The sequence below is a fragment of the Saccoglossus kowalevskii genome, chromosome 22 (assembly GCF_978046115.1).
Source record: "Saccoglossus kowalevskii chromosome 22, keSacKowa6.1, whole genome shotgun sequence".
NCBI classification, from domain to species: domain Eukaryota; kingdom Metazoa; phylum Hemichordata; class Enteropneusta; family Harrimaniidae; genus Saccoglossus; species Saccoglossus kowalevskii.
The window spans coordinates 13,223,177-13,235,576 of record NC_140662.1 but is presented as its reverse complement, the minus strand read 5'-3'; the positions used below and the strand labels follow the sequence as shown (position 1 = coordinate 13,235,576).

General features: G+C 35.3%; 1 pseudogene across 1 annotated transcript; it reads right to left on the bottom strand.

Moving 5' to 3' along the window:
- Positions 1–1,412: 1,412 nt before the first annotated feature.
- On the bottom strand, positions 1,413–11,575 carry LOC102802717 (uncharacterized; annotated as a pseudogene). The gene is made up of 13 exons (XR_014928232.1): positions 11,452–11,575; positions 8,292–8,410; positions 7,886–8,072; positions 6,926–7,177; positions 6,079–6,204; positions 5,667–5,887; positions 5,202–5,448; positions 4,144–4,404; positions 3,936–4,049; positions 3,609–3,671; positions 2,432–2,551; positions 2,218–2,296; positions 1,413–2,132 (listed from the first exon to the last, which is right to left on the bottom strand). The product of XR_014928232.1 is annotated as an uncharacterized LOC102802717 (transcript).
- Between the last annotated feature and the right edge of the window lie 825 nt (positions 11,576–12,400).

Here is a 12,400-nt window from a genome sequence, read left to right as displayed (position 1 = left end):
TTATTCCATTCACCCTGATTGTTTACAAGTGAACACTGCGCAAAGTGGGACATTCGCCAGCACACTTTGTTAGAAACTATGTTTGGTTTCTTTATTCCTTTGTAGGCATTCGTTAGTTATTGCACCCAGTATATTTAGTGGTATTTCACATCTTGCCTATTCCTAGCATGATGCCGGTGACAAAAGGATATAATCCATACAGGACATGTTTCCAATACAAACATAGCTTTATCAAGTTGAGTACATTTAAAAAGTATTGGTAGAATAACTTTTGTCAGTGAATCAGACATCCGTTCATAGCAAAAAAAACTGTAAAGACTGGTGCTGGTATAATTCGGTAAGAATTGACATAAACATTTAAAAAAAATACACAAAACCGCTTATTATTACACATTGAGAATCTGTCACTTAGAACTATACAACGGGGAACAGTTGAAATTATTGATTAAATGAGACTTGATTGATACAGTTTATGTTATTCTATATAACATGTACAATAGTCGGAAATAACGTAATTCCACAATGAACCTAATTTGCTGTGACAATGCCGTATATTGCTTTCGAAAATTTGGCTTTGCGAACAATTTATGCAATGAACGTATACGTCTGTTGGCTTTCTCTTGAATTTGACTTTGTCAATATATGGTGATGATAATCGAAGCAACCCAACACTTGTAAGCTTTTCCTGGTTTGCAGTTGTAAACAGACTACTGTTACAGTACTGTATTGCGATGTGTTCAGTCAATAATATCGAAATGCTGAATTGCGATTTTTTACATTAGTGATTAGTTGGCAACAATCATTTCACGGCGAAGTTTCATTTCACCACTCTACTTACAAACCCACATTACTGGAGAGCTTTGATTATTACTTGTCTTCAGACTAAAGATTTAGTGAAGATGTCACACCGACCACGTCGGTGTAGTGTGCAAAATTGCTGCCTTATACGCTCTTAACTCGTCTTTACTCGTATTTACAGATTCAAGAAATGTACATCCACTATCTAGGACATTAAACTTACGCCTCCCTGATTACGAAAATAATTAATCTGATCGTTTTGATCGTGTCTTTTCACTGTTACATAAATCCGGTGTTCATTATCATTCATCATTACGATATTAACGCCCTACGTTCCCGCACGTCTAATCTTTTTTTCAAAATATTTCAATTATTTATTCTTGCACCTGCATTCCAAACGTGTAATATATAAGTGTTAACGACATAAAGTAAATGCGATAGCCGGTATGACCCATATTCCGACTCACCGTCGTGGTTACCTCTTATTTTGATTCAACTAAAACTGGCCTTTTTCATTTTCATTTTCAATTCAATTTTTCAACGATAATAATGAAATCGTACTAAATATAAAACACTTTTAGATTGGAATTCAAAAAACAAAATCAATACATATGTTGCGTATTAAAGAAGTTTTTATTTTTAATTTCAAATTGCTATAACAATAGAGATATAAAGTATGGAAGTTAATATATCTATACAGGACATACACAGATATGAGTGCTGTACACTCAAATAATTGAATAATAATTGCATTTGAAAAGATATTTTCAATTCACATGACTTCACGGGACATTGTGTAAATTACTGAAATGTTTTCCCCTTTCTTTTTTATCCAGGTAAAACGTAACAGTTGATTCAATGTGGACATATATTTATTGCATATTTTACATTACTAGTTAATAATACAAAATACAATACTGAGGTAAAAATGAGACAAAAATATCAATCTAATGCAACTGCTTGCAAGAGAAGTCCCAGTATTTTGTAATAATTATCATATAGTGTAAAATACATGTACGTTCAGATTATATGTTAACTAAATCGATGTTGTTTTGAATATCTAAATCGTATCATGTGATAACACATACGTGTTATTAAATAACGTTGTCATTCTTAAGACTATGGTGGAATTGTACAAAATACAACATGACTTATTGTTATATGCTTATCGTCACTAACATAAGTCAGTCATGCTGGTAACTTTTCGTGATTCGGGTATGTTGACTCCTTCATACACGTTTGTTACAATATCACGCAGGTTGAGTTCTGTGTAGTTTTCTTCGTCTGCCAGATTCGTCTGACCAACAGAAGGGTCTTGTGCCTTTGTATATTGCCTACAAATTAAAAAGTGCAACTTGTATTTCACTGTAACAACAACAAGTTGATTGATTTGAAAATTTGAACAACGATAATTATTACCGTAGTTTTACGTATCCTACTGTTAGACCAACACCTAGTCCAATAAACAAACATATCATACATGCAGCAACTAGTATTCCTAAAAAAGAGCATTTAATGGTACATTTGAATGCAATTGAAAAATGTTGTCCAACACGTACCAAAGCCGCATTTAGACGGTAGTCACGAATTGCGAGACAAATAAATAAAAACGGGTTGGGTTGAATATAACTACCTAACAATACATTTCCACGAGTTTCTGTTGATGATAAACAGTCTGTCGGTGTTTCTCTTGTTTCTGTAGTACGATTATAATTGCCAGCAGGGACTGTGGTTGATGACACTGTGATTATATCTGAGAAAATGATATGATACGAACGAATACTACGCCAGGCTACTAAAGCCTGCCCTGGTACTATTCAAAACAATTCACTATAACAAATAAGAAGAGGTAAATCAAAAATATATAAAAAGAGAATGTCCTAACGGAAATACTATCGATCATGAATTCTCATCATGCAACCTTTTTTACCATGTATATTTTGGTCCGAACGGCGTCACTGACTGTCTCAATATGGATGATTTTTTTATAAATTATATGGGTAGATTGAAGTACAAATTAAGATAAGATGAGATCTTTAATTGGAATTGTGTAAAATTCTCTACTTTTCCACCACCCTCTCCTGGCTAATAAAATAATCAGCTGATATTTTATATTTTATTTTTATGTTTTTATTGATATCAGAATCTGTTTCATGTAATAACCTATGTATAATTTAATTCTGTTGTTTCATTTTACTGTACGTAACCTAATATCGCGCTTGGTTGCGCAATAACCATGAAATACAGAATATGTACAAAATTCAAATTATTCACATTACATGGCAAACATTTTCAATTAATTAAATTTATTTGTTCCGCCCGAGATGGTATACAATGCAAATTTCACGCGGATAGAAGTGGGCATAGAGTTCTGTTTATTTTAATAGGTCATTTTCACCAACACGGTGTGCACACCTTCATTCTTTTGTATCATTATACCAAATAAAACCCACAAATGAACGAGATAAATTGTATCGAAAGGGGCTGAAAATTACAAAATTATACATGGCACCTAAGGACATTAATATGAAGTTATTACGAGAATACCTCAAAGTAAGCACGAAGACAGTACAGCTTTTTTTATTGTTAGAGGACGGTTACGCGCATAATCATTCCATATTTGGAATTCGCATTTCCTAATATGGTAGAATAAAATACTCCTTAAAATACTACAAAATTACGGCACGCTGTTATTTATGGCGTTACGGTGATATATATTATAATGACACGATTTCAATGTCGTTATGTAAAATGTAAGGAACGAAAAGTGGGTTACATGTATTATAATCTATTTAAAGCGTATCATTTACCTGAGCACCCGGGAAAATCTCCATTTGGTGATAGTTGATCTGGTGGACATGGTTTCCGGTTTCCTGTAAAATAGACCCACGGTAACCCTTTATTTCCTTACACTTATGGTCATTCCATTTTAAGTTTTCTGATCATCACAATTAACAGTTGTGTGTTTTGTTTGTAAGAAAAAATAGTTGTGTTCCTATCATCTTAAACTGAATCTTATCATTTCAGGTGAAATTTTGGTGTAGTATTTCAGTTGTGATTTTGTAATTATATGACTACTTAACACAGGTATCCAGTATTGGTTTTAGGCGCATAAGTCTTTCATGTATGAGGCCTACCTGCACAATATCCCATGCAACAATTCATAAGAGGCTTTAACTCATAAACAGAATAATCATTAGGACATTTCTTTACTCGTATATTTATTGTTTTGCCGCAGCATCCAGGATCTCCTATTGACAAACACAGAAATGCAGTTTATTCAAACTATCCAGTAAATATTGAATTTCACTAACATATTAGGTTGGTTTATGTAAAATATCTTACATGTGTTTATGCAAACTCTAACAGTTGAAATACTCGATGTTTCAGATATAACATCATCGATCCAGGCTGGATACACTGTACCACACATGCCTACACCAATGCACGATGATGGTATTTCACAGCCAGCCTCGCTTGTAAATCTGTACCAACCTTCTTCCATGTCAAAATCCCATATCAGTTCAGACAAGTTTAATGAATAGTGTGACTTGAATTTGGAGCTCCGGTAAATGTTGTCAATTTCAGTATAGCTATAACAAGGATCTTATAAAATAAAGAGACTTATGAGAACCAGAACTAGAAATTGGTGACGTTAACTAAATTCGTATATGGATTATTTTTAATACATGTTGATTGTTTGTAAGGGAAGAAAGGATTGTGTCTTGGTTTTGAGGAAAGAGACAATGTAGATGGTTCCGATGAAAGAGTGAGTGGTGATGTCTGACTTTGGTAGTGAGTGGATTCACTGAGAATCAAATTCAAAAAAATTTCTAATAAAGTGGATATGTGTGCCAATGTCAACAAGATTACCTATCCCAGATCGACGAACATTTTGTACCATCTTTCCCACGGTACTATCACGCATGCGTTGTTGAATATGTGAGACCGACAAGAAGCATGAACACTGTGCACAAAATATGGTAATAACTTAAACGAGGTTATGACGTAGACATAGCTCATGAATATTATTTTAAAGTACAATTATTGTTAGAAAACAATTATTATGAAAAGCGGAATCTAATATATTCGGTCCTGAACCTAACTCTGTCTATTGTGGTTATTGAAGACTGTGTACGCTATTTATCATTTAAACTGGTCACCAAATTTAACTAGTGTCTGTGCTTTTTCACTGTGCGCCGGTTGAGCGTTGGCAAGCTTAAATAGGATTCGATTGTATACAGCGTCACCAGTGGCTGTTCCCGGCTCCATGTGCAATGTAAGGTATGTGATCCTCATTCAATTTATTTTTACTGACTCATATTCTCAGAACAAAACAGTTTTTTTGTGTGTCTGGTTATATATGTGCAAGAAAATTAAAAGATTAAGCTCATTTTACTCACTATTCTCGGCAGTTTGCCATATTTTCACGGTAACGTTGGCAATCAAGGACGTTTCAACATTTATTTCACCACCCCAGCCATCGATAACATTGACGATGCCTCCATAGGACGTATCAGGTGACCACAGTCTCACTTCGTCAAAGTCGTATGCAAAAATCAGCCCACCGTAGTTGTGATTTGGATACGCCTGTTGTACACACATGCCATGAAAAGTAAATCCGTTGTTTGGATTTTCTATTGACATCACCTGATAATTATGATATAGTTATATAATATTATTTAAAAGTATAAATAAAAAGTTTCATTTCATTAATTTTTGCCATTCTATTTTATTTTATTTTATTTTTAGAAACAAAGCGATTATGCCATGTGGCTGCTGTTCTTGTGTTTACATATACACAGGTTATATGCGTTGCAAAATCTCAGTGAAAAAAGTTGCATAATCTTTTTTTCCATGATCATTACTTCATACCTCTACACCTCCGGAATGACGTCACTTGGGATTGATATAATCTCATAATTGTTGATACCATATCTATATCCCATCTGTAGAAGGCCGTCAGTTTGAAAATCAGGAAGCGGAAATGATTGTTCCCATAAAGTTATTTTCACTAAACCACTGATAAAGTGGCAGGATGGGAAATCCATGCGAAGTCCCAATCCATCTTCAACCGAAAATAAATAACCTTAAAGAAAATAGACATTTGTATATTAACAATATTGACCTTGTCATGATAGACATCAGTACAAATTCAGTTCAGTTGCAGTTTACATCTCTCAATTATATAGCAAACAATATGGAAATACATTTTCCATTGAAACTGGTAGTTTAAATTCTGCTAAACTAAATAACCAAATTCATAATTATTTCCCTCACCATAATATTTGTTTTCGGTAAAGTCATGCATTGTTGGCGCCCATAGCCTAACAGTCATCTCATTATAAGCGTACACTATCCCACTATGTAGCCTCCAATTAACATCATCATCGGCTTGTGCAGCTCCTGAACATAGTAACCATCGAAGTAATTATTCAATTTTGTAAAATAATTCTATATTTGTGTTGTAAATTTGCCTGAGAAATGTATCTAAACACAAGAAAGTTACTGAACACCTTACTGCATTGGAAAATAAGAGAATTAGTTATAATAAGGATAATATTTTGTCGTTAATTTAAATTTAAAAAGCTTTAGAGATTTAAATATCTGATGAACATTCTTTTTATTTAGAATAAACTAATCGGAATTAAATATGTTTTAAATTCAGTCCAAAAGCATTCGTCAGTTCAGTGATTCCCCAAAATACTAAAGAATACTTTATTTTCGCTGGAATTAATTTTCGCTGAAAAGGCTTTTTGGATGTTTTGTATGGAATTTATTTTCACTGATTTTTGATGAGTTTAATGTGAAATATAGGAAAAAAAGTTTATTCGCTGGATTTTATTGTCACGGAATCATCCCTTCAGCGAAAAAGGCGAAAATAATTTCCAAGCGAAAATAAAGTATTCTACAGTATTCAAAGGTGAAGTAGAATTTTTTTAGTAGTAGTAGTAGTTTTAGTAGTAGTTCGAATAGACTCATTCGTCGTGCGGTGAAACCAGTTTCCGTCACGTTTAATATGTCAGTATACTAAATGTGTTTTATCATTTATCTTTTAAACTTCATCGTATTTACATTTTAATACAAGTACTAGCTGTGCTGATTAATATAATTATAATAACTTTACCAATTCCATCATAGAAGAATCCTTCACAAAGTCCAGTTGCGTATACACTAGTGTACTGTAAATGAACAAAGTCTGGTACACTACTTAAACCATGTGGAATCTCAATAAAAGAATCATCACCATTTCTAGCACTGAATTCGAAAAAATCTGTCGAGTATGCAGGTGTTGGAAACGTGTTGCTATTCCACGCTGTTATTTTAACTTCAACATCATGGCTGCATTGGTAGTTAGGATTTCCCCATAATGGACCACCTAGTAAAAAATAGAACCAAGTGTACTTACTGTTAAATATATGTTAAGAGGTTTTTCGGTGATTGCGAAATGAATAAACACTGTCTCGATGTATTTCCTTAGACAATGGCTAAAATATTTTGAACTGTATACTGTTAAATAATGTATTTTAATAAAATAAACCATTGCCACAGTCTGGTATAACATGATATATTGCACAATTTCAGACATATATGTCCGATTACATCAATTTAATTTTAAATGTATTTATGAGACGTGCAAACAATTTTATAAAGTGAAATGTAGCACCCAATATTTGCAACCGTGTTTGAATAAAGTTGTAGATACCGCGAGAAATAGTGCAAATTCGTACATATATTTTGGATTTGTGAGGTTCATCCTGGTAATTCTCATTAGCAGCAACGTTGATATTTATAAAATAAAACACAGACGCAGATTAGTTAAATGCTGGCATGATAAACCCTGTCAAATGTTAAACTGGTATCTTGTAGTTCAAGTATTGTATCATTAAACTAACAGAACATGGACAGCTTGAACTGTACAGATGGGATTATGTATTGTAAGATAATAGTCGATATTATTCAAATAGCCAGCTCAACTAACTACCCGTGACGTCATTTTGCCGGATGTTGTAGAATTATTAATCCCACGCGACACACATGTACCATTCATTAGAGCTTGATGTATGTAAAGTCTGTATTCAACTACCTGTGTAAACAGCACAACCAGATGCATGATCATTGTTCACAGTCGGTGCCCACACTCTTACAACTGAATCATTATAACTGTATATCACACCTCCATAAGGATAGCCAGAATCGTCGTCAATTTGTGCAGATCCAGTTCCTCTAAACAGAAATCCAGAATGCGGACCATCCACTGCACGTGTTACTACCTGAATGTTGAAATACATCACTGTAAGCTTAGTGACGTACATTCTAATTACATAGTTGTTGAATACATTGCAAGTATGTGTTCACAAACATAATGCATTTAATTATTGCGAAACATACTGTTATCAAAACAATAGCCTACTACTGAAATATACTCTCTATTGTAACAAGACACCTTGTTATTAATATTTCTGGTTACAACGTAATTTATTCAAACCCACCTGTACGTAGGCTGGCAATTCTCCGAGGTTATGTGGCACACTCATAAAAGAGTTAACACCTTTCTGTGATTGTAATGTCATCCAGTCACTCGTGAATGAAGGCGAAGGAAGTGGGTAAACTGTACAGTACAAAAACACGAACAGACAAAAACTAAAGGAACGTCCAGATTTTTGGGGTTATTTTATCCATAACAGCACTATTATGCATATTGAATAAATTACATTTATTAAAGGTACGATATTAACGAACGTGGCGGATCGTAGAGTTCAGAGTGTCCTCGTATAGAGTAATCCGACGAGCGCTTCTCGAAAGTGCGCCCTCATACGCCGTTGCCATTACTGGGGGGCATATACCACTCACAGTCATGGCGTCCCATAACAAATTACGTAAAAATAATAATAATATTTATTAATTACATGCGAACTCGTACTATTGCCACCACTACAAACTCACCTACAAATACTGGCTGGCTAACATGTGGGGCCGAATGATCAACGGAAGGAGGCCAACCTATAGGACTGTACTCAGGGCTAGAGACTGGCCAAAGCTGGAAATTCAGACTTTGTGTAGAAATTGTTGTAAAACATGATTTTGTTTCGTTTGTGTGTGTTCAAATCGCTACTTGCACGTACAGAGTTAAGCTGTTTTCCAAAACGATCAATGGAGAACAGACGTAAGAGAATTATTCTCGTTAGTAACTGGGCAGTCCCCTACCAACACGGTCGGTGTACAGAATTGTAGTTTGTTCATATAGTACGATTTAATTTTTGTTGTAGAGACTTACTAGGGTTAGTGGATAGTCATTCTTTGTAGAAAATGATGGGCATTGATCGCCAAGAAGATCATTGTAACTACACTGATGAACACTCGTAAAATAACATGGCAGCACAAGCAATTTCATAACTATTCAAAATATTTAGGCATTTGAATGTTAATAATAAATGCTGATGTAGAAAAAATAAATAAAAACTGAAACTCTGCCCTTTGGACATCTCAGAGAAAGCTACGTATCACAAGTAGTGCAGCTGCAAGCGTCCTAAAGAAACTGAACACCGATCCCGCAAAATGGATTCGCAACCATGTTCACCCACGCTTCACAGGTAATGCAGCAACAACCGCAGCCAGTATTTACTACTAGTATACCCAGGTGGAAATTGCAATGTTTTGCTCAGAAAGAACAAGGTGCATGTTTCTTGTTTGGGGTCCTAATGACTATGCGATTGCTGATGTTTCACTAGATTTACCATGCGCTGAAATATAAAAGCACACCATGTTGATAACTTGTGATAAATTAGCTAAAAACCGCTATACAAAAGTTTTAATTTGAGCCCTGAAAAATACATTAAGGGACAAGGTCTTGACATCATGTACAGTAATTATAAACACTGACTCAGCATGCAACTCAACATGTTATTATTTCCATTAATAAGAAATAAATAAAAAAAAATGATAAAAAACTGTGAGAACTATTCAAAGTTTACTTGTAGTAACAAATTAACTAATTTGTATAATCTGCTTCCATTTCATCAGAAGCTTGGCAGACTCTGTGTGTGTTTTTTCGTTTGGAGACCGGTGCATTTGGTAAAGTTGGCTCCCGGGGAGGGGGGGGGTTACTCACATTAAAGTGCTATATGTATATGTGCCGCCAAAAGGGGTCCCAAATTTACCACTTCTGTCTGAAAAGGGGTATGTTATTTTACCCTGTCTGTATCTTTTTGTCATTATTTCTGTCTGAAAAAAGGACCATATTTTCCAAAGACTGTCTCTAGAGCTTGAGTGATCCAAAAATCAGGAAAATTAAGCTGATTTTTTCTTTCTGTAACTTCATTTCGGTCGTCAACTTTTTTTATATCCCCGGGAGTCCATCTAGGTAAATAAAAATAGCTGACCACCCACCCCCATTTCCCGGAATAAATAAACCTGAAACGGATTTAGATCCTCTGATTCGCTATTTACCATTTATGCGTACTGTCTGGAAAGGGATGTCAAATATCCACAGTTTGTCTGAAAAGGGGTAGGCAATTTGAGTTTATTTATTTCTGATAAGGGGTAGGTGTTTCAACCAGCTACACACCTCTGTCAGTATTTTTGCAAGTACCCCCCCTCCCGGGGGTTGCCTGCATTCGCACTCAACATGTGTCTTTGGTGAATGGATTTGGCACGTAGTTTGTTTCCATTTTGTAAAGTTTCGTGCATCCTAGAAACTTACAGTTTTTTTCTGACCCTCCCATGATCATAAAAACATTGAAACTATAACACTAGTTAAAATTATGGTATAAAATTTTGATCAAAACAACATTACACTGACGAAAAATTTCCACTTGATTATCGATTCACGCTGCCCCCCGGTAATGGCGGCCGTGAGCGCGCCGCCTACGGCGAAGGGGTAATTCATCTGCTTCTCGGATTCGTCTATATCAAAATGCATTGTTTGCACTTTGGTTTAAGAAATCGCGACTTACTGAGTTGTGAGAGGTACACTTAGTCCCAGGCAACTAATAAACAGACTGGCAACGCTATTGTTTAGAGGTGTTTATCGGCGAACGTGTGTTTTGGCTGCGCTGGTGGCTCACGCTTTGCCAAATTTTGCCGAATGGCGAGTACACACATCGGGAATTCTCGGTCTCGTGTGCATAGAAGTCATTCTCTGTATTCACTTCAGATCAGACCACCCGGAAACGAGAGAATTTTACTTCGGGTTGCAGAATAATATATTTTTTAGCCAAAATTGATTATATTTTAGGAAAGTGACGATTATTTGAATGTATAGACTATCTTCATAGTAACTTTTATTAAAGTATAATTAAGAAAAACGAACGACTTTTACCGAGACACACGTTAAAAGAAATACCCGTGCTGCCAGTATGTTTATCAGTTGTCTGAGAAAAAGAGTGGTTGGGGTGGATTGAAGTACTCTATTCCATTAACGTACACAGTCTTCCATAGCAATAACCCTGACATTCTAACAACTATATGTCCCGGGGACAAATGCATGGTTACAAAAAACAAACAATATGCTCGCTCATTGATTGGTATGACTGCACTATTGGTCATATATTGCTATGAATCAGCCAATATTCCTCGTTATAAATAGAATATCATTCGGCAACTGAAGGAGACAATCATATTATATTATATTATAGAAAAAGAGGTATTTACATGATTCTTCTGTAATAGATACCACAAATAGACCAAATAGAAGAACACATGTAGAGAACCACATAGTGCTGGACGCCACGGAGTTAATAAGGAAGTAATGGCGTCGACGAACCGAATTGGTACAGTACACAAGTAGTTCTCAAGTAGCGTAGGCGTAACCACCAACAGTATTCGGAGGCACCCGGGTATCGTACAACGAACAACTAAACAATGGAATGTTAGTGGTGACTTTCTCGTCGAAATCACGTTCATTTCAGACCATAACTTTATTAAACAATGGAAACAACTATCTGTGTCCCTAAATTTTAATGGAAAACGTTACTGCAGACTAAAATAAATTACCTGTTTGTGTTTCACCCACGGGTTTTGCCGAGCTTTCCTCAGCACGTGGAAGTCCCATAGACTTACATAGAAAAATAATTAAATCTGGCATCAATTCACTGTTGACCAACAGAGAACGGCCTGGAGTTAATTTAAAAAGTGTTGGACGTCAAATTTCCTTGATTAGTAGTAAGCTATACCGGCGCATCCTTGCCGTTGACTTCTCTTTACAGCATCAACCAACAAAATGGAATTTAGTGACGCCTTGGTTTACACCTGTACTCGGCCGAACGAAATTGAATGCAGTGAAATATATCCAATTAATTGAATAAACAATAAAATAAATATAATAAACAATAATAAATGAATAAACAATAAAACTCTTGACTAAAAGTAGCAACCCAAGTTTCGTGAACGATTGACAAAGTTATCGTCACTGAGTGTAAGGCCAAATCATGCAACCAGAAACGCATTGTATCAGCCCCACACAAAAACTACGAACAGATTTCTGCAAATGTGAAAGGTTATCTAACACAGAGGTAAGGTAAGGGCTGCCCATGCATGTAGACATGCCCGTAATCACGTTTTATAACCTGTTATCTGCTATACAAAACAGGGACCAATCGGA